The sequence below is a fragment of the Macrobrachium nipponense genome, chromosome 12 (assembly GCF_015104395.2).
Source record: "Macrobrachium nipponense isolate FS-2020 chromosome 12, ASM1510439v2, whole genome shotgun sequence".
NCBI lineage: Eukaryota > Metazoa > Arthropoda > Malacostraca > Decapoda > Palaemonidae > Macrobrachium > Macrobrachium nipponense.
The window spans coordinates 96,138,291-96,159,701 of record NC_087205.1 but is presented as its reverse complement, the minus strand read 5'-3'; the positions used below and the strand labels follow the sequence as shown (position 1 = coordinate 96,159,701).

The following is a 21,411-nucleotide window of genomic DNA, read 5'->3' as shown; positions in this document are numbered from 1 at the left end:
GCTGATCCAAAGGTATTTTAGGGGAGGTACTTATGTAGAGAGAGAGAGAGAGAGAGAGAAAGGTACAGCTCGGTTTGTGTGACAGCATTCATTTATCAGATTATGCGTCATGTATGAACTGTGCAATATCTGCATCTGGTTTTTACTTATATATTTATATATACATACATACATCATACATACATATATATATATATATATATATATATATATATATATATATATATATATATATATATATATATAGATATATGTGTGTGTGTGTGTGTATACATACTATATACATATACATGTATATATATTATTATTATTATTATCATTGAGTAAAAAGCCACAATAATGTATATGAGAGACTATTTTTTCAAAATACAAATATTTTGGAATAATACAATCTCTCACATACATTACTGTGGCTTTTTACTCATTAATTCCGGTCACAGTACAGTGATGCACCATAGATTATTATTGTTATTATTTGTATTACTATTATTCAGAAGTTAAACCATATTCATATGAAACAAGCCCACAGGGGCCGTGGACTTGAAATCTTCCAAATGGCGTTCATTTGAAGTTATTATTATTATTATTATTATTATTATTATTATTATTATTATTATTATTATTATTATTATTATTATTTGGATGCAGATCCACAATAATATCGCATGTGAGTATGAAGTCTTTAATGGATTATAAAAGCTTTCGAACCTTGTACTAGGTTCATCTTTAGACTTGACTGAAGATGAACCTAGTACAAAGTTCGAAAACTTTAATTATCAATTAAAGACCTCATACTCACATGCGATATTATTGTGGACCTGAAGCCATTGTCATCATTTTCGACATGGAAAATTGTGCCCATTATTATTATTGTTGTTGTGGCTATTGAAGGAAGTTACAGAAAACGACATGAAATACAGGTAGAGAAGAAACATGGGGCCAAGATGCTAGGATACACTAAAGTCTGACACAGAAAATTATAAAAACCTAATCTCCATCAGTGATAACAGAAAGGTAGGTAGACTCACCGACAGTTTTTTTTAAATCAATTGTATATATTAAAGTCGATTTTCGTTAAGTCAGATTGCAGGTTCTGAATTTGAAAAATCAGTTGCAAATTCTGACTTAACGAAAATCGACTTTAACGTATACAGTTGATTAAAAAAAAGATAAGAATAAATAAATATCACTGGTAGAGATAAGGTTTCGTTATGGACCCTAAGTTTCTATGGTTTTCTATGTCAGCCATTAGGGTATCCTAGCATCTTGGACCTTAGGCTTATATGTTTCTTCTCTGTCTGCATTTCCTGTCGTTTCTGTAACTTCCTTCAATAGCCACAGCAACAACATCAACAACAACAACAACAACAACAACAACAATAATAATAATAATAATAATAATAATAATAATAATAATAATAATAATAATAATAATAATAATTAATAAGCAACGGGGCCCCCTGATGACAATCGCTCGTGACGTCACAGGTATTCCCGCCCCAATGAAAATGTGAGGTACCTGTTTCTTCAAGCCAATAACCGAATGCAATAAATAGCGTGAATACATCTGATACAGACCATTGCACTCAGCGATCCCGTCCCGAAGATGGCCAAACGAGGTGGCCGAAACATGTAGACGCCTTGAAAACCAGAAAAGAAGAAATAACAAGAAATACCGGATAGACCCCGACGACTACGGCCTGTTCCCGACCTACGAAAACCCACCTGTATACCTGTTGACGACCCCAGCCTGTCCCTGATAACCGTTTTGCTTTTTGATAACACCAGCCCGCCCGAAATTTCCGTTGACGACCTACAGCACGATGAACATTGGACAGCTGCTTTATAATACCAGCGTGCCAGAAAGGAAAATCATAAGGAGAATTGAAAGAATATTGTACAAAATCAATTCTGTGAATTCTGCCATTATCTTTAATAAAATAATAATAATAATAATATTTCTCTCTTCTCCTTTTTCTCTTCCAGCTGCCGGAGCAAAAATGTCTTCCTGAAGGATGTAGTACTATAGCTGGTTCACTTCAGGTGGATTCTTGGATGAGCCCTATGCTTACGAGACGTTTGTTTGGCGGCCGCTGATTGGCTGGTATCCGGAGGTAGGCAGCTCCCAGCCAATCAGCGGCCGTCAAGCAAACGTCTCGCAGGCATAGGGCCCACCCAAGAATCTACCTTAAGTGAACCAACTATAGTGTTGTCTTCTCTCGTCGCAGTTGGATCACGAAGCCGTAGACGGGTATAACTAGGGAGGGGGGCCTTCTCTGAGGGCAGTAGTATTATATCATAGCTGTTTCAGCGGCATTTAATTTATATAGAATCTTCAATAATAATAACATCTTTAAATGAATGCCGTATTCTTTGGAACCTTGAATTTTATTTCTTCAGTCCCTGTAGCGTTAGGAATTTATTCCCAAATATTGAATTGAATAATAGGATTTAATATTAACGCTACGTAAAATCATAAGTGTTATGATTAAAAAAATGATTAATTCCTTTTTTAGGTAAATAAATAGACTTACTGTCTAAATTAGACCTCTAAGTCCATACGTAATTATAAAATAGTCATAATGGGTGGTTAAGGATGTTAAATATGCATTTGTTTAAGCTTTATAATTAAACATATCTCTTAAATATGTTGCTTTGCTCAGTAATACTAAATAAATATGAGCTTCGATTGCATTGCAATTTTAAATGAATATTAACGTTATGCGGTTGACGGAGCTTAAGTTTTCGTTGGATAAATTAGTTATGCGAATCTTAACTACCGTTCAAGCAATGTCGTTATCCGTTATTAGATCAGACAAAGTAAAATTGCATACGAAATACCACCACTGAACTATTACAAAAGTCAGTTGAGTGGGACACTCCTCACGACAGGTTAGTGTGTAAGAAACGCCTCCGCTTCTGGAAAGAACCAACTCAAAAAAGGAACCAGATAAGTCCAATATACAGAACCTTACCTTGAGCTTTTTTTTTAATTGCGGGGGGCGGGGGTTCGTTTTTCCCAAAACCGGGACCTTTTTTTCTATAAATATCATTGCATATATAGGTATATACAAGATGAAATACTCGAAAATGTTATTTTAGTTATATCAAGAAGAAAAATTGGGTATGCAGTCTATGCCCTTCTACCCGATTAGATGTTATTCAAAGTACTGACTTTGGTTAACAGAATTTTACTTATAATGTTGAAAGTTTGCACTGAAATTCAAGAATATTTCTTCAGTTTTATTGATTGATTCATTCATTATGTTAACGATAACATGCATATTACTTTATTTGTTGTTATGTTATATATTTTCACTTAACAGAAAAAGCAATAATTATTTATTAGTTTGTAAGTACAGTTCAATGAAAAGGGTAGTCACAGAAAATAAGGACCTCCAGAAATTTGGCAGGGGGTCGTCCAAACCCCCCTCGGTATGGGCCTGATATTTGGTAGTTACTTTAGGCCTAAATATTAGACATCTGTATATTGAGGGCTTCTCTGGTGAATTTCGGCTGCAATTTGTGAATATTTGTGATATTGCTTGTTTACAATGTGAGATAGTTTTATTTCTTACAGACTATATATACTGTAGAACTCCCACTTGTTTCATATAATAATAATAATAATAATATAATAATAAATAATATAATAATAATAATAATAATAATAATAATAATAATAATAATCATAATATAATAATTAATAATTTTATATAATCTATGACGTATCACTACACTGTGACCGGAAATCTCCAATCATCAAACATACCAAATTGCAACCCTCTAGCCTCAGTAGTTTTTTTTTTTTTTTTTTTTTTTATTCAAGGTTGAAATCAGCCATAATCGTGCGTCTGGCAAACGATATAGGCCAGACCACCACCGGGCGGTGGTTATTAAAGTTCCAAGGGCCGCGGCACATCCAGCATTTTACCGAAACCACCGAAAGATAGATCTGTTTTCGGTGGCTTTGATTATACGCTGTATAGAAAACTCGATTGCGCCGAAGAAACTTCTGCGCATTTTTTAACTTAGTTTATCATTCTTTTCAATTACTCGTCTAAAATTTAACTTTCTATCTCTCTCTCTCTGCATTTTTGCTTTCCTCTTCTTGAATATCGATATCATGAGTTTCTGATCTTCCCACGAGACAGAATAGATATTCCATCTATTCGATAGAATAATCCCATGATCTATCACTACTTTGCAGACTACTGGAGTTTTTCTCGCTCGTAGTAAATGTGAATGTTTTACCAGTCTAAACCGATGTTTGTCTTTTCTTGACAAACTGACAGTTTTTTTTTTTTTTTTTTTAAGTTTTTTGCTTTTTTGTCACGATTGATACAGCTCAGATTCAAGCGTATACCTTCCCCGGGAGGCGAATCAATGCTGTATATCAAATTTCGTTATAGAATCGCGTTGCATCTTTTATACGTTCACCCTCGTTCCCTCGGTGCCTTGCATTTTCTGATGAATGATTAAGCGGGGTGTGTCTGTCTGCATGTTTTATCAAATGGTTATTATAACTGTATGTGCAATTCGGTGATTTATTGTTATTATTACTGCGTTCCATATTCTAGTGGCATCTGAATGTGTGGAAGCCGACTCGCCATTAAATCTACGAGTGTTTTTTGTCGGTCATTACTGGCGACCTGTTTATCTTGTCATTTTATGTTCGGTGACGAATTTGCAAGAAAAAGTAATACAGATCTATTGTTCTCGTATATGAGAGACTATATTTTGGAAAAATACATTTTCCCAGCTACATTATTGAGGCTTTTTACTCATTATTTCCGGTCACAATATAGTGATGCACCATAGATTATTATTATCATCATTATTCAGAAGTTAAAACTTACTCATATGAAAGAAGCCTACAAGAGCCGAAGAAATGAAATTCAAGGTTCCAAAGAATACGGCATTCATTTAAAGGTGTTATTATTATTATTATATGCTGGAAGAAGACCTTCATTAATAAAGGTTTTATTGAAAATAACGGCTATTTCAGCCACGTTTATTTTGTATGGAAGTTTCTCTATTCTTCTTATTACTGACTTTTCTTCTGTACTCAAATTGGCTATTAAAACGCCAAATGGGGAATTCATGTAAAAAACGTGGTACTTTTCAAATAAAGTATATTTTTCAAAATGCAGTACAGATTACTTATTCTGGATTCCTCTTGCTCAGGGGCCTCTGCTCCTCTCTCTCTCTCTCTCTCTCTCTCTCTCTCTCTCTCTCTCTCTCCTTCTTGCAACGTTTCGTCTTCAAACCCAGAAGGACGTCATTAGGAAGTTGTTGTAGGACTGAAATTTTTTCGGGAGTCCTAAAGTAACTGTATAGTCCGTTGCACAGCATGGGGTCCTTAGCGACGAATTCTGATTGGCTGACTGGCTCAGCTGCTGATCTCCTGTTGGCTAATGCCTCAAGATCAGAGGTGGGTCCCATGGGAACGCTGCAGAAGTCACTCAGACCGTTGTAAGGGAAGGGCGCCTCTACGTGCAGGATTCTGATTTGTTGGAGGAGGTGGTTGCATGACGTCACTACTTTCTTATTGGTTGGAAGAGGCGGTTGCATGACGTCACTACTTTCTGATTGGTTGGAAGAGACGGTTATATGACGTCACTACTTGCCGAATTGTCATTGGCTTGTTGCTGTTGCGTGACGTCATGCCTGGTGAAGTGTGGTGTTTCTTAATAGGGGCGGCTTGTTCAGTGGATATATCTGGTGTGGTATTATTTAATAATACCATGTCTTCTTGGTTTAGGCTTCTTTGTACGCTGTTAGGGAGTAGGAAGGCCTCTTGAGGATGGATTCCAGCAAGCGTAGTCTTCTTGGGTCTGGGGCATTGCCCATGATGATGGTATTATTGTGGCAGGTGAGGGCATGGTTCTTGATAGCGCCCTCTTGTACGTGACATGAATTCATCTTTGCATGCCATATAGTAGTCATGCCAATATATGTTCCGGGAAATCTGCGGATAGGGCATTGTAATTGGTATATACTACACTGGAACTCTTCAGGGGGTCTCCTGCCTGGGGTGAGGGGTTGTTCTGCATTATCAAGTCCCGAGTTCCTTTATTCTTGTAATATACAGCAAGCTCTATACTTTTTCTTTCCTTGGTGGGAGTGAAAGTTTCCATCACGATCTTCTTAACGGCGTTCTCCTCCTCCTCCTCCTCCCAGTACTTCGAGTGTATAAAGGCCCTGTAGTATAAGGTGATGGTATCTTTTTCTCCTTCAGGTACGTCTTCATTTTTATACCAATTCTCAAGAGCTTTCTTAATCTCATGGTTAATGAGCTTAATGGAGTACCCGTTGTTTATGAGTACTTAGGAGGCTCTGTCTGATTCTTGATGCGTGTCCTGCCGGGTGGAGCAGTGGGACAGGCCCTGTCGTACGTAAGCCCTGACTGTGGTGCTCTCGAATCTCGTAGGGCACTCGCTTTCGCCATTAAGGCACATACCTAAGTTAGTTTTCTTCGTGAAGACAGAAGTCCTGAGGTCGTCTTCTGTCTTCGAGACGAGTATACATCAAGAAAAGGGAGCCTGTCACCGATGCGGAATTCTATTGCATAATTCAGCACGCTGCATTGCTGGAACGAACGACGGAGGGCTTCAACCTCATCCTTGGTGTCCTCTTGAACGAGTATGACAAGTTTAATTCATCAAGTTAAAGAACTTCGTGCATTTGGTATGTGAGTTCGGATTAGGAGAAAACCTGCAAAACAAGAATTTTTGTAAGAGTTTCGCAGATAAACGAAATTTATCTCTTAACCGGTAGCTTGCGGGTAAGCAGGCGTATATTACCTTGAATAAAATATGATTCCCGTTTTCTCTTATTGTTGATATTCTTTTTTTTTCTCTCCTTCCTCTTCTTTTCCAGTGATGGTGGGATAGCAGGTCTTCGCGATGGCTGACTTCAGAAAAAGAAAATATCTGGTGTACTGGGCGATATTTGCGATAACCCGAGCAGTTCATGGTTACAAAAAGGCAATGTCTGGTAAGAAACCAAAGTATTTCCTCTGAATGATATATGGCACAGTACTCTATTGCTTTCGAAAACTCCTTTTATGCATCTGATATCAGATCAAGATTCCTGCATTATAATCTACAAAGAATAAATGCAAAAACTCAGTAGATAGATATGAAAATAAGTCGATAAAACATCTAGCAATAAACTCTCGGGTAACATCCCTTCTTGCTGCCAATGTTTCTGTTTACTATATCTCTTGACGTACATATTAAACGTAACCATTATCATGAAAGGGGGTGGAAGAAGAACTTCCCTTCTGGCAATGTACCATCGATGCAGTTGCCAGATGCCGCTAGTGTAAAGAATAACGCTAGATATTAAAGGTGTGGAATCACCGGAGGTGTAACGATATACTAATTACCCGTTTCAATTCATTTATCTAGCTCTTGCTGCTTGCTATGGCTATGTGAACTTATTTTCTGAAATCTCAAATGATGTTTAATTCTCTCTCTCTCATCATGATCGTGGTCATCTCCTAGTTATCTACGGTTGTCACTTAATCATAATTGTTATGAGTGTCCTAATCATCCTCTCTCTCTTTCGCGAAGTTCATTCATGTGTACGTCCTTTTCACGCCCTAGAGGAAAACGATGTCCTATCGGAATCATTAGGGGCAGCTTCGGACGTCCTCCGCGAGTCCTGGGTGCCATCGTGTTTGCTCACCTTCTTCATAGATGGCGCAACATCCTCCACAACTGTCAACAAGGTTGGAGAAGTTTCGTTTGTCCTTTTCTTTTCCCATTTTCTGTGCAGGTTAATTATGCAATTTCATTTTATTAAAATGCCTTCAAGTGAAGTAGGTTTACAGCGAATCACCTTAATCTCCAATCAAATGTCATAGATACGTTATCCTTTTAATTTTCTGTAAAAGAAAACTATCGATTTGACTATTTGTCTGTTCGTCCGCACTTTTCTGTCCGCGTCAGATCTTAAAAACTACTGAGTCTAGAGGGCTGCAAATTGGTATGTTGATCATCCACTCTCCAATCTACAAAATACCAAATTGTAGCCTTCTAGCCTCAGTAGATTTCATTTTGCTTAAGGTTAAAGTTAGCCACGATCGTGCGTCTGGAACCCTTCTGGGGTCAAAAATCAGGCCACCTCATCGGGCCGAAGCTGAGAGTTCCATAGAGCATTATACACTGTAAAGAAAACTCGATTTCTTCGGCGCATTTTTTACTTCTTTTCACTCATGAAGTATGATAAATATTTTTCTAAAACATAGGAACCACGCGAAGTGCTTCATTACGTACCTGAATAGAATAAACGGCACTTTCAGAATGAAGTTTTTTTAGAAGATTCCTTCCAACAGATTATGAAAGACGTTGGTGTTGAATCCGAGCTCGGTGTCTATGAGGTCTCTAAAGGGGATTTAAACCCAAGTGGAAACGCAGGCTTGTTCCAAAGCATAAATCAGGTAAATTTCTTCTTATAAAACTACAAGAAAGCGTCAAAGCTCAACTCTTTGGTATGTATGATGATTATTTTCACTGCTGCAGATGTCTAATAATAAGTAACTGAATTTTTCTCCTTTATTTACAGTTCGTTTCGTGAGAGAGCTAATCTGTTTTTCAGTTGTATAGAGAAAGGTTTGAATTTGTCTGTATATGTATAAATCTGAAAAAGAAAATGGTTGATATTATCGAATTATTTCTCTCCATTTCTTGCTATTCATGTTTATAGGAACCATTACAGATGTTGATAATAATCTTGACACGTACTAGAAAACTTTCTGACACGTTACAAAGATACCTTTGCAAAAGTTCTCCATCAAGTGGATTAAAAACATGATTTACAAAAAGGAAGGTAACAAATCATAGCTTATTTAAAAAACCGTTTCCCCTTCTTGGCTCACCCTACGAACGAAATTAACCCCAGCTCCACACTTCGTCGAGATGCATGACGCTCGTACTAGCGGCTGAAAGGAAGGACTTCTTGAGAGACGCCCTGGAAGGACTCGTCAAGCACAACGTCGTGACCTGGCCTACGAGGCTCCTCGTCGTCACTCGTCTGTCACAAGAACAACTTCGACAGAGCAAGAAGTTGCTCTCTCGCTTGAACGCGATGGTTATCGTTTACGAAGATCACCCAGAGGGCAAAAGGTCAGGGTTAGTGCTAGCCCCTCGAGGATCAAAGATATCGTTTATTAATATAATTCGTTAACCTAACAATACAGAAATGGGTGTAGTAATGCTTTGATCCCCAAGGGGCCTGCACTAAAGTAACTAAACACGGCGTCCCATTGAGCTATCGCCAAGTTTAGTACTAGCACCTTGGAGTAGGTGAGAAAGGTGGATACCAAAGGTCAGTGGGATTTTATCGTTATCCTATTCGTCATCATGGTAGAATTGCCATTGTTGTGACCAGAGTCAAAGTATATAGGGTCTGCTCAACTCGGCAGTGGGGGCGGAGCTAATACTGTGATGTCACAAGAGTAACACTTCCCGTGCTTCTCCATTGAATTACTTGAAGAACCTTTTGTTTTTATACATTTAATCCATATCGCATAGTGTTTTTCATAAAATCTTGATAAAATCTGTAAAGAGGTTACATGCTTGATATTTTTTAATACCCATTCAAAGTATATAAGGTCTGCTCAACTTGGCAGTGGGGGCGGAGCTAATACTGTGATGTCAGAAGAGCAACACTTCCTGTGCTTCTCCATTGAATTACTTAAAGAACATTTAGTTTTTATACATTTAATCCATATTGCATGGTGTTTTTCATAAAATCTTGATAAAATCTGTTAAGAGGTCACATGTTTGATGTTTTTTATTACCCATTCTCTCATTTAGTCACCAAGCCTTGTTTTATTTCTCATAAAATAAACCAGTTTCAACACACATAGCTACTCCAGCTTTCTTCATATGTTTATTCTTTACTTATTCATTTACTTACCTATATACTGGTTTGCTGTATTCTCTTCGAGTCCATTTTTTATAACATGACAACTCTCTCTCTCTCTCTCTCTCTCTCTCTCTCTCTCTCTCTCTCTCTCTCTCTCTCTCTTTCTCTCTCAGGTAGTAATATTATCAAGATTATAAATAATTTTTTTAAAATGTGTTTAGTTCTGTCACTGTGTTCATACCTCACTTTGAAAAGCAACTTTTTTTATCTATGCTAAAGGTTGGAATGATAGATTAATTATATTTTCCAAATCTTATTATGAATACTAATTGTTATGCAATAAATACAAGGGAAATGTGGATACAGGCAGTGTAAAAAATGGCAGTTGCATTTGCACGACTTTACCACAAAAAATAAAACAATATCAAAAGTATAAGAATTGCATCATATACGATATAAGGTATAAAAGGAATAAATGATGAAGACAATGATACAGGGAACACATTTCCAGCAAATTTCTCATTAGCACTTCATATCAAATAAATATACTTCCGAACACGTAAGCTTACATATAACACAAAATATATACATAAATGTATTAATTATGCATGCCTCAAACGATTATAATATTTTCGGAAAAAAGTACATAAAGGTATTCGTCAGTCTGGCTGGATGTATCTGATGACGTTTCACAAGGGGCGGGGCTAGATTTTAGATCCCCCGCGAAAGCTTAATTTTTTATAATTTTTGCGTGCGTAGATAATTTTTCTGTGCGCGATTATGGAATTGAAAGTAATTGTAATTGTAATGTCATATACCAATAGAAAGGGCATTATTTGTACTTGTACATGGTATATGGCAAAATGTAATAAGATGAAAAATTTTGTAAGAAAAATGTGGTAAATATTTACATAAAATTAAAAAAATTTTGGTCCGTCTTTGACCTAGAATTCCTCGAAAATCTCTGGGAACACCTATCAATTTTATTTATGCATTATACAGTAAATTTTATCAGCTTTCTAATCCATTTTTCAGTTTCTTTCTATCACCATCCCTTAGGCAGATACGATACGAAACGTGAATGTATGTAGGTTGACGGATGAAGTAATTGCACATTTTTGTGTGCGTGGATAATTTTTTATGTGCGCGCTTGTGGGTTTCAAAGTAATCGTAATTGTAATATGCCATATATCACTTGAAAGAGCATTCTTTGTACTTTAACGCAATATACGCCAACATGTAATAAGAGGAAAATTTATATAAAAAAAAACGCCATCGCAAAAATAGTTATACAATAACGTTATCGTAAATATAGTTTCATAAAGATATGGTCCTTTTGTAACTGATGACGTTTCACAAGGGGCGGGGATAGGTTTTAGTACCGCCTCGTGAGCAGGCCCGATATACTTTGACTCTGGTTATGACAGATGTAATCGTCCATGCTATCGGTATTAAAGTAGTTGTTCGTCATTCTGTTATATTTGAAAATATTCAGATATATCTAAGGCGTATGGCATCTCGCACTGAAAGATTTTTGTCCAACTGAAATAAAATTAGTTTTTGGCTAAGAAAAAAAATGTTAGAATGAAGAAAAAATTGGCAATGTTGTTTGAGATGCAAGACGTTCATGTATCAAACTGAGTATTAAACAAATTTATTCATAACCATTTGAATAACGACGTATCCCATGTATATACGAGAAATAACATTTTGCCAAAATGTTTGGGTGTTTATAACGATCTTCCTCTCTGTGACTCTCTTCGAATATAGACCAAGTACCTTTCTCTAGCTTTACTGTTTTTAGCTAATTAATCTTTAAGTTTCCTCTCTTTATGCAATGGCTTATTAGGTTTGGAGTTTACGCATACATGCCGTACAGTTACCGGATGACGTTGCTCGCTTCCTGGACTGCAAAATCAAGACTGAAATATGTTGGAGACCAGTCGCTATTCCCTGATAAATTTCTAAGGTACGTAGCATCAATGCATTTGCATAAACACCCACAAAAACTATAGCTCGTAGCTGTTAGAAGAGGAAAGAAATGAATATCTAGAAACTTCGTGAAATATATCTACGAAAATGGTACAAAATGCCTCCTCCTCGTCTGGAAAGAAGACCCCCTTTTTCAGATTTCCCGATGGAGCAAAGCTGGTAGCGGCAGCCATGAGGCAGCCACCTCATATCTACTTTCAAGGGGAGATAGAAGACGGATCTCCATTGAAAAAATATCGCATCTCCGGTCCAATGAAGTTTCTGGTCGACATGATCGCAAAAAAAGCTAATTTCACGTGAGAAAGTTTCCGCCTTTTCTATACCTTGTCATTTTCTGGTCTTTTAGGATTTGTAAGAGGCTTTTTCTAATTATTCTGAATAATTAGACCTATGTCCTAACGGATGTCCTCTGAAAAAAAAATATATATATACAGGGTGGGGCAAATCAAATGCCCGAGTTTTGATAGGCTATAAGGAAACGTAAAACAATACTTACAGAACTATTTGTTGTTTTATTCGAATCAGTATACAATACCGTTTGTGTGATCACTTTTTGAAGATGGCATCAGGAAGATGGGGGCCATCTGTAGCGATGCACTATTGAAGGCGATGTCTGAAGGTTTCGGCTGCTCTTCGGCACATCTCAAGGGGTATTGCAGCGATTTCCTTCCGAATTAGCACCTTTAACTCTTCCAGATTGTGTGGAGAAAGTGTTCAGAAGTCGGCCACACAACTTGGAAGAATTGAAGATGCGAATTCCGGAGGAAATCGCTGCAATACCCCTTGAGATGTGCCGAAGAGCAGCCGAAAACTTCAGACATCGCCTTCAACAGTGCATCGCTACAGATGGCCACCATCTTCCTGATGCCATCTTCAAAAAGTCATCACCCAAACGGCATTGTATACTGATTCGAATTAAACAACAAATAATTCTGTAATTATTGTTTTACTTTTCCTAATAGCCTATCAAAACTCGGGCATTTGATTTGCCCCACCCTGTATATCGCTATACGTACAGTACCATGAAGTTTTTGGTTGACATGGTCGCCAAGAAAGCTAATTTTATGTGAGAATATTCATACCTTATCTCTTTGTCATTTTCTGGTCTTTTGGGATTTGTGAAAGGCTTTTCTAATTATTCTGAGTTATTAGGGCTATGTCCTAAACTGCCAGGCTTAAGTAACGCAAATTTTCGGTGACTGAAAAGGTCTCACAAGTCGAAGTTTTATCGAACACAGAATTCCCTTCTTTTCAGGTATGACGTAATCACCCCACCTATAGGTAGCTGGGGCTACGGTTACCCCAACGGGAGCTGGGACGGCCTGGTGGGGATGGCGCTGAGAGAGGTAGTACATTTCAAAATAGACCGAAGCTAATTTTGAAAAGAGTTTCTTCTATATGCATAGATTGAGCACAGAGCATAGTAATTTTTTACCAATGAGCTGATTTCCTAATAAGGGTAGCTTCAATCAACTAACCGTCTCTATTTCTCTCCACGCGATCAGATCACCACCAGACTCTTTAAGCCATCTCTTCCCCTATGCTAGCCTTTTTATTGTAGTACCATTATGCTACATTTCTCACTTTCCCACTGTTTCTTAGTTCATATATATTATATTAATAACTGAATTAAAGACTCATTTTTTAACATTCAACACAACACCTTATTTCCATGATGGAGAGCTGGTTCACCAAAAGTCCTATATTGCGTTTTGTTTTCCCCAAACCCACCTTTACTCTTCCATACATTTTGCAGACCTACTGCCACCTTCTTTGTATCCACATTATTACGTGATTCACCTCGTCTTCCATCTTTCATTTATCCATTCAGGATACTACCAAACAGGGTTGCTAAGTTGGCAACTTTGGTGCCAAAATCCTGAAAGTTGGAAACTTTCTGAGGTGGTTGGCAACGGAATTTTGTGGTTGGCAACTACCATCGAAATTGGCAACTTGCTGGCAACTTTCGGTTATCAAAATTATATTGTTGGTTTTGTGAACGACTGTTAAAAAATTTCTACTGCAAAGTCCACAATTATGCTTTGCCGCTTATCAACACAGCCAGGGTAGTTTGAAAGGTCAAACCTCCACTCTGACTTGAATAAAGAAGAATTAAGAACGACGTTTTTGCCGCCACGGCCACGTTTGTTGTGTTGTGTATTAGAGTTGCTGTGATATTTTGCTTGATTGCATAGAATTGTAAGTGATATTACTACGATTTATTGCTGTGTGTAGAGTATCTCCTTTCGAGATAACAGGATCATAAAAATTGACGTAGACCTATAAGGGCGTATGCCTTTTTGTCGGTTTACGCAGCTTATGACGTTTGAATTATAGGTCTATCTTATATTCAACTGTTTTATTTTGGTGCTTGTGTTTATTCTTGTTTTTGTTGCTGCTGTTATAGTGCTTGTAGTGTCTTCGAAAATTTTTCATATGTTATCCTAACATTGCAGAATAAATATAGACCTATTCATAAAATATCGGCGCAAAGAATTATTTGCCTACTCTTGTTAACTGAAATTTAGTAATGCTTTAATTAAAAGTAATCGAGATCTTTATGAATATTGTCTGCGCTAGAATATTCTCCTAACAACAGAGAGAGAGAGAGAGAGAGAGAGAGAGAGAGAGAGAGAGAGAGAGAGAGAGAGACTCAATAAGAATGCCCCAAAACCAAATGATTCATGGGCTACTCGCAGTCGCAGACTGGTTTGGACTTTGGATCATCTCATACATAACTTTCAGCTGTCATACATTTTTCTAATTTGTTAAGTATCTTATGATGCCTTCCTACCATAGCCTTCATTCTCATAGAAACGCTAAAGCAGCCTTATATTTACTCGTCACAGCAATATAAATTATCTCTTTAGTAAATATATTTTCAGTATAGTTCATTAAAAGCAGTTTGATAGGTGTTGTAAGGCTGAGACAGTCCTAAGATTTGGCCAGCCACGCATGTATGTGTATGTGCTCTTGCTTATAAGTGTACATTCCACTTTATGCATATACATCACATATCGTGGAGTTGAAAGTTTCAACTTGAAACTACTATATTAGTAACAAGGTACCCTATTTCCAACAGATACGGGTTGAAAACCATTTGCAATAAGAAATTGACGTGTAGGCCCATACCCCATCATTGTCTCAGAATATAAGAATTTTATGTGTAGATCTATGCCTTGACATTGCCTCAAAATATAAGAATTTGATGTGTAGGCCTATCCCCTGTCATTGCCTCAAAATATGCGAATTTGACGTGTAGGCCTAAGCCCTATAATTGCCTCAAAATATAACAATTTGACGTGTAGGCCTAAGCCCTATAATTGTCTCAGAATATAAGAATTTTATGTGTAGGTCTATGCCTTGACATTGCCTCAAAATATAAGAATTTGATGTGTAGGCCTATCCCCCTGTCATTGCCTCAAAATATAAGAATTTGAAGTGTAGGCCTAAGCCCTATAACTGCCTCAAAATATAAGAATTTGACGTGTAGGCCTAAGCCCTATAATTGCCTCAAAATATAAGAATTTGACGTGTAGGCTTAAGCCCTGTCATTGACACAAAAGGTATTTCAACAAAATCTATAGACTCCCACCACTGTTTATTTATCTCATCCTCACTGGTAGCTAATAGATTGATAGATATAACTTAATGTGTTGACACATTTGAATTTTGGTAGGAATAATGCAAAATCAGCTGTTGTTACTTATTGGGGCTTGGGGCGTGAGGGGGCAAGTTGAAGCTTTGGGGGGCAAGTTGAGTCTTGGGGGGACAGTTGCCCCCAACCCCTCCCCCCTAAATGACGCCCCTGACTGGGATAATAAATGCAAATCGAGAACTACTATTTGTATTAGTCCAAAGGTTCAACACAACGATGTATAATACCCTGTGAAATTCAAGTTTCTCTCATTTTATGGCAAATGCACAGGTAACTAAGAGAAAATGTATATAAGAAAGGATGTTTTTGGCTAAATTAATCGAGGGTCATTAGTGGATATAGGGGTTGGCTACTTTTGGCAACTTTTTTTAGCAATCATTGGCTACTTTTAGTCTTGGAAATCTGGCAACCCTGCTACCAAATGCCTAAATGAATCAAAAACATTCTATAGTACTGTAGCTTTTAGTACAGTAAGTTCCAGAAGTGAAGCTACAAATTTCAGAATTGATCGTACTTTAGAAACTCGTGGGGTTGCCAGTTAGTATATTTTATTCCAATTATTGTCATCCTCTTTATCTGATAATAGGTACGTATCAGTGATTAACTATAGAAGCACAGAAAGTATTTCCCCAGTGAATGATCAATGTTAGTTCAATAATTGTTTACTAAAGAAAGAAAAAAAATTCCCCATAGAAACATCTGCGGCTCTCATTGTGTGATATCAAGTGTTCACCATTAATGGCAGCAGGAACCGAGTGCATAAGCATTGGCCTAATATGATGTGTAAATTAACTTTCTACTTTATAGCGTTATATCGGAAGTTATTATGATTTCTTTTGATAAAGCACAGAGAAGTTTACCATCTGATTAAATGAAATATAAATAAGAAACAAGTTGGTGTGTAAAAAAAATAAAAAAGAAATCCAAGTTATTGGCATTGGCTACATGGTTAGGCCTATTAAGAATCAAGGAAATATATTTTCCAGCTTGTTAGTTAATAATTTCATCGAATTCCTCAATTGTGCAAATTTTTGCATGTGGTTTGCGTTCAGGGTAGCATCAAACGAGTATTTTCATAGGTTTCCACTTCTTTTTCAGTCCATAAGTGAGACTATTCTTGTCTATACGATACGGAGTGTGAATATGCTTGGCGAGCATTATTTTAATTCGAGTATCTAATGTTATGCTCTCTCTCTCTCTCTCTCTCTCTCTCGCTCTCTCTCTCTCTCTCTCAGGACCTTTTTATCTAGCAAGGAATAACCAGAGGCCATGTTTTAAGAATCGAGCACTAGGCCTATTGGTCATGCTCGGGTGCTTTCTTTATATATATATATATTTATATATATATAGATATATATATATATATATATATAATATATATATATATATATATATATATATTATATATATGTATTGTAGTGTATGTATATGAATCCCCAAAAAACTCATAAATTTCTGTTATCCAATAATGCTTGACTGGATCGAACTGATTACTGTTTGCCCGTGGAAATATGAATTTGAGTGATATCACTCCCTTATGATACGCCCTCTTACGCAAATTCAGTCTTAAATTTCACGGTTGGAATATGATTAGAAGATTTGAGGTAAAAGGTTGAAGTGAAAAAGGTGGAGTTAGGATTGTGGGTAGAGGTAGAAGGGGGGAGGGGTGGTTGGGGTATGTCGTCTCCCTACTTAACTAGGTGGTGATTTTACGAGTGTCATGGTTGCTTGCGACCGTCTTTCTTATTTTTTTATATAGCGAGTCTGTTTCCCAGGTGCAAGGACAGGTCCTAGTATCGGTTCTAATGGTTCTATCTTTGCCTGAATAACAGACAGCGGCCCTGCATTGTAACCCTTGGTATTCCCGGAACTATACACTGTTTTTGTTTTTCCATCTGTCCACCCGTCTGTGGTGTTTGCGTATGGTAACACTGCGTCCCAGGCTTTAGATAGTTACCCTATGTGTAAGTTTTAGGTAAATAAAAGGATATCTGGGCGTACATTTGCAACTGAAAAGTGTTTTATTAATTTACTGTATGCGAATTACACTGTTAATATTCGAAATAGGGTTTTTATTATTGTTGAATGTAAGCTGAATGTAACTATCTAAAGCCCGGGATGTAGTGTTACCATACGCAAATACCACACGCTGGTGGACAGATGGAAAAAAACCGAGTATGGGCCTACTCACCTGAAGGTAGCAGCAACAGTTAGAGCCTTTCTCAAAGATGGTGTTTTATGCTCAGTCCTAGAAGCTAAAATCAGAACTACCAACCACACCCAACTTCTCTGTTGAATCTAGGTGCATTTCATGGTTGATTATGTTTAATGTTGCGGAGATTTTCCCTTTACATTCTATTGATTATTGCATGGTTTTGTGCATCTTCGCTCAAATAATTGATAATACACTATGATATTAAATATTTGTTTCCACATTGCTCGAAATTTACATTGGTAATCCTATGTTGAACTAAAATTTCAAATTGTTTCGTGTCTATAGTTTGAAGTAATTAGTATACTTTAAAATAATTAGCATTACCGTAACTTTTTCATATGTTAGCTTTATCTTGCTTGATAGAGCTTTCACTGTAGAGAAAAAAAAAAAGTTTTTCAGCTACGTGTTGAAGTTAGTGAATTTTGAACGAAATCCTCTGAAATTTGTTGCTTCACTTCTGGAAATTACTGTATATCATCTGTCTAACCGCCATTTAGTTTAGTATCTTTACTCTTGCTAACATTTAATTTGTTTGTTACAAATATTTTGAGACTTTATTACGAGTATGGGAACTGTTCTTGCTCCTCGCTTAACAAACATTGATAACAGAAAAAAAGTAACTTAGACACATCCCTAAAGGTCAAAGCTAAGATGTTTCATATACAGTAGTTGAAGAGAGGAACTCTATACTTGTGTGTGATCGATGACTATGATTTCGTTAATATAACATACATTCTTCTCCTGTCTCGAAAAGGAAGCTGATTTCACTGCCAGCCCGGCCGTGGTCCTCTACAACCGAGCGTTAGTCATAGACTACGCAGACACCTTGATGGTGAATTACATTCGAATTCTGGGAAGAAGAGGAAGCACCGAAGCCAACCCGTGGAGCTATGTCATGCCTCTGGCGCCCTCTGTTTGGGGGGCGACATTTGCAGCTTTACTCACGATCTTTGCCATCTTGGCTGTTCTCTCTAAGATTAGTTGGGTAAATGTGCCTCTGTCGCCTCAGATGACCCCAAGCATGTATATCAGGGCGATGCTGCAGCAAGGTAAGAACGTTTTCAGCCTAGAAAGGTAATTTTAAAGAAGCAGATTATTAGCTCATTAGAGTGTTCTGTTGAAAATATTATAGATTCGAACCCATATGTGATGGAATCTCCGTATGTTCGAATTTTGGCTTGGCCTTATACAAATAACATTCATAATTCCTCTGGGTAGAAATCAGTCCACGGTAAAGGCCAATTCGATATTAAGGGTAATATGGGTATATGTATATTAAAAATTTCTATATATATATAATCTATATTATATATATATAATATATTATACATATATATATATATATATATTATATATATATATATATATTATCTTATAAATATATGTATATTTTATTATCTTAATAATATTATATTATTATATATATATATAGATATATCTATATATATATATAGTATATATCTATATATATATATATATATGTATATATATATATATATATGATAACTGAATCACGAAAGTTAGGAACGTGATAAATCCATAAATAAAGATATATGCTACGAAGGAGGTCTGCAAGATCTTTTGACGTTAAAAGTCCTTTACTGAGCAGAGACTGACATACATACGAGAAAAGACAATACAAGAAGATTCGTATAAACTGACAGATAGGGATTATAAAGAGATTGGTACCTAGAATGCGACACACTTGGAAGATAAGAAACCTTCCCAAACAAGCATAAACAATGGGTGCAATTAAAGGTTTAAGACAATCATCTCAGATACAATTTCAAGACAATTAAAGGATTATAGGTGACAGCTATTCAGAACTTGTAAACAAAACCATATTCACAATACATGACAGACATACATTACAACAAAATTAATACTCTAAGGCAACTGATTTTTATTTAGTCAGTAATTATATCTTTGAGGTCATTCATGAACATGTTACAGATACAAGGGTCTAAATGAAAAATGCCACGACTTACATTTAGACCCTTGTATCTGTAACATGTTTATGAATGACCTCAAAGATATAATTACTGACTTAAATAAAAATCAGTTGCCTTAGAGTTATTAATTTTGTTGTAATGTATGCCTGTCATGTATTGTGAATATGGTTTTGTTTACCAAGTTCTGAATAGCTGTCACCTATAATCCTTTAATTGTCTTGAAATTGTATCTGAGATGATTGTCTTAAACCTTTAATTGCACCCATTGTTTATGCTTGTTTGGGAAGGTTTCTTATCTTCCAAGTGTGTCGGATTCTAGGTACTAATCTCTTTATAATCCCTATCTGTCAGTTATACGAATCTTCTTGTAATTGTCTTTTCTGTATTGTTTATGTCAGTCTCTGCTCAGTAAAGGACTTTTAACGTCGAAAGATCTTGCAGACCTCCTTCGTTTATTTTTCCTTCGTGGCATATATCTTTATATCATATATCTATATATATATATATATATATATATATATATAGATATAGGAACGAAAGTCGTCCTCCCACGAAAACAGCCTAGGGACAAAACTCTCTTTTCAGACATTCCCAAGGATACAAACATCAGATGGGAGAGGGTGATATACGGCGCATGGCTACTGACAGTTCTGGTGCTCATAGAGGCCTACAGCGCCAATCTATTTACTCTCCTGGCATCCCGTCGCGTTCCGGAGCCTTATCAGTCTTTGAGAGCCGTGCTGGACGACCCTAAAGTCGTCATGATTTGGTTTGGCAACACTGCTTACACCCAATTCCTTGAGGTTTGTACTACGTACATGGTTCGTAATCGTTTTGGTAATACTGCTACGCCCAGTTCTTTGAGGTTTGAGCGAACACGTTGGTCTTGGATGGTATTTTTTCAGTTTTTTTTTTTTATTGTTTGTTAAACGGTACTTTCCGAGTGGTTTGATAAAATATATATATATATAAAAAATACTATTCATTTTAAAATTTCTCAATTTCGAGACGACGCCAAAGATATAACTTTTGTCTTCTTTTTAAACTCAGCTCATGCACTGCGATGATACTTTGATTAGTAGTTACAGTTTAGTTAAAGATGTCAGAATATACTTTTGCTATCATGAATAGTCAGACTTTTTAATAACTGATGATAGCTTAGTTAGAAGTCTAAATATGATTTATTTCACTCGACAGGCAGCCGAGTCAGGCATATTCAAGGAAGTGTACGACGCCGGTCGGAGGGGACGCATCACGTACATAACGCCTCGGGAGTACATCGAAACCACCAACAGACTGGTGTCGAGGGGCGACCACGTCCTTCTTCAGCCAGGTCTCGAGATGAAAATGTTCCTGACGGAGGATTTCATGGATAAAGGCGCGGCTAAATTCCGTCGTGTTTCAGAATATTATGAAATGGACATATTCTTCTGCTTTGTGACAACCTTTTTTGGTGTCATAATCACTAGCGAATCAGGGGGTTGTGGGGGGGGTGCAGATTTGGCACCTGGGCACCTGGCCCCCATGAAAAAGAATGACAAAATTAATAGCACTGAAGATTTAGATGATAATAACATAAATAAGATATATAAAATGGGGAAAAATAAAAAACTATTATAGAAATACTAAAATTGAGAAAATAATAATAATGCCAAAAATAATTATAATAATAACAATAATCTTAGCGATAATGATAACGAATTCGGTATTTCCTG

General features: G+C 36.7%; 1 protein-coding gene and 1 long non-coding RNA gene across 8 annotated transcripts in view; both read left to right on the top strand.

The window, feature by feature from the left end:
• The window catches only part of LOC135224681 (cAMP-regulated phosphoprotein 21-like), a 309,729-nt gene that overhangs the window by 40,549 nt on the left and 247,769 nt on the right, over positions 1-21,411 (top strand). The window lies entirely within an intron of this gene.
• Positions 18,509-21,156, top strand: LOC135225055 (uncharacterized). The gene is made up of 3 exons (XR_010316899.1): positions 18,509-18,793; positions 20,282-20,499; positions 20,894-21,156. It is a non-coding gene; the product is annotated as an uncharacterized LOC135225055 (long non-coding RNA).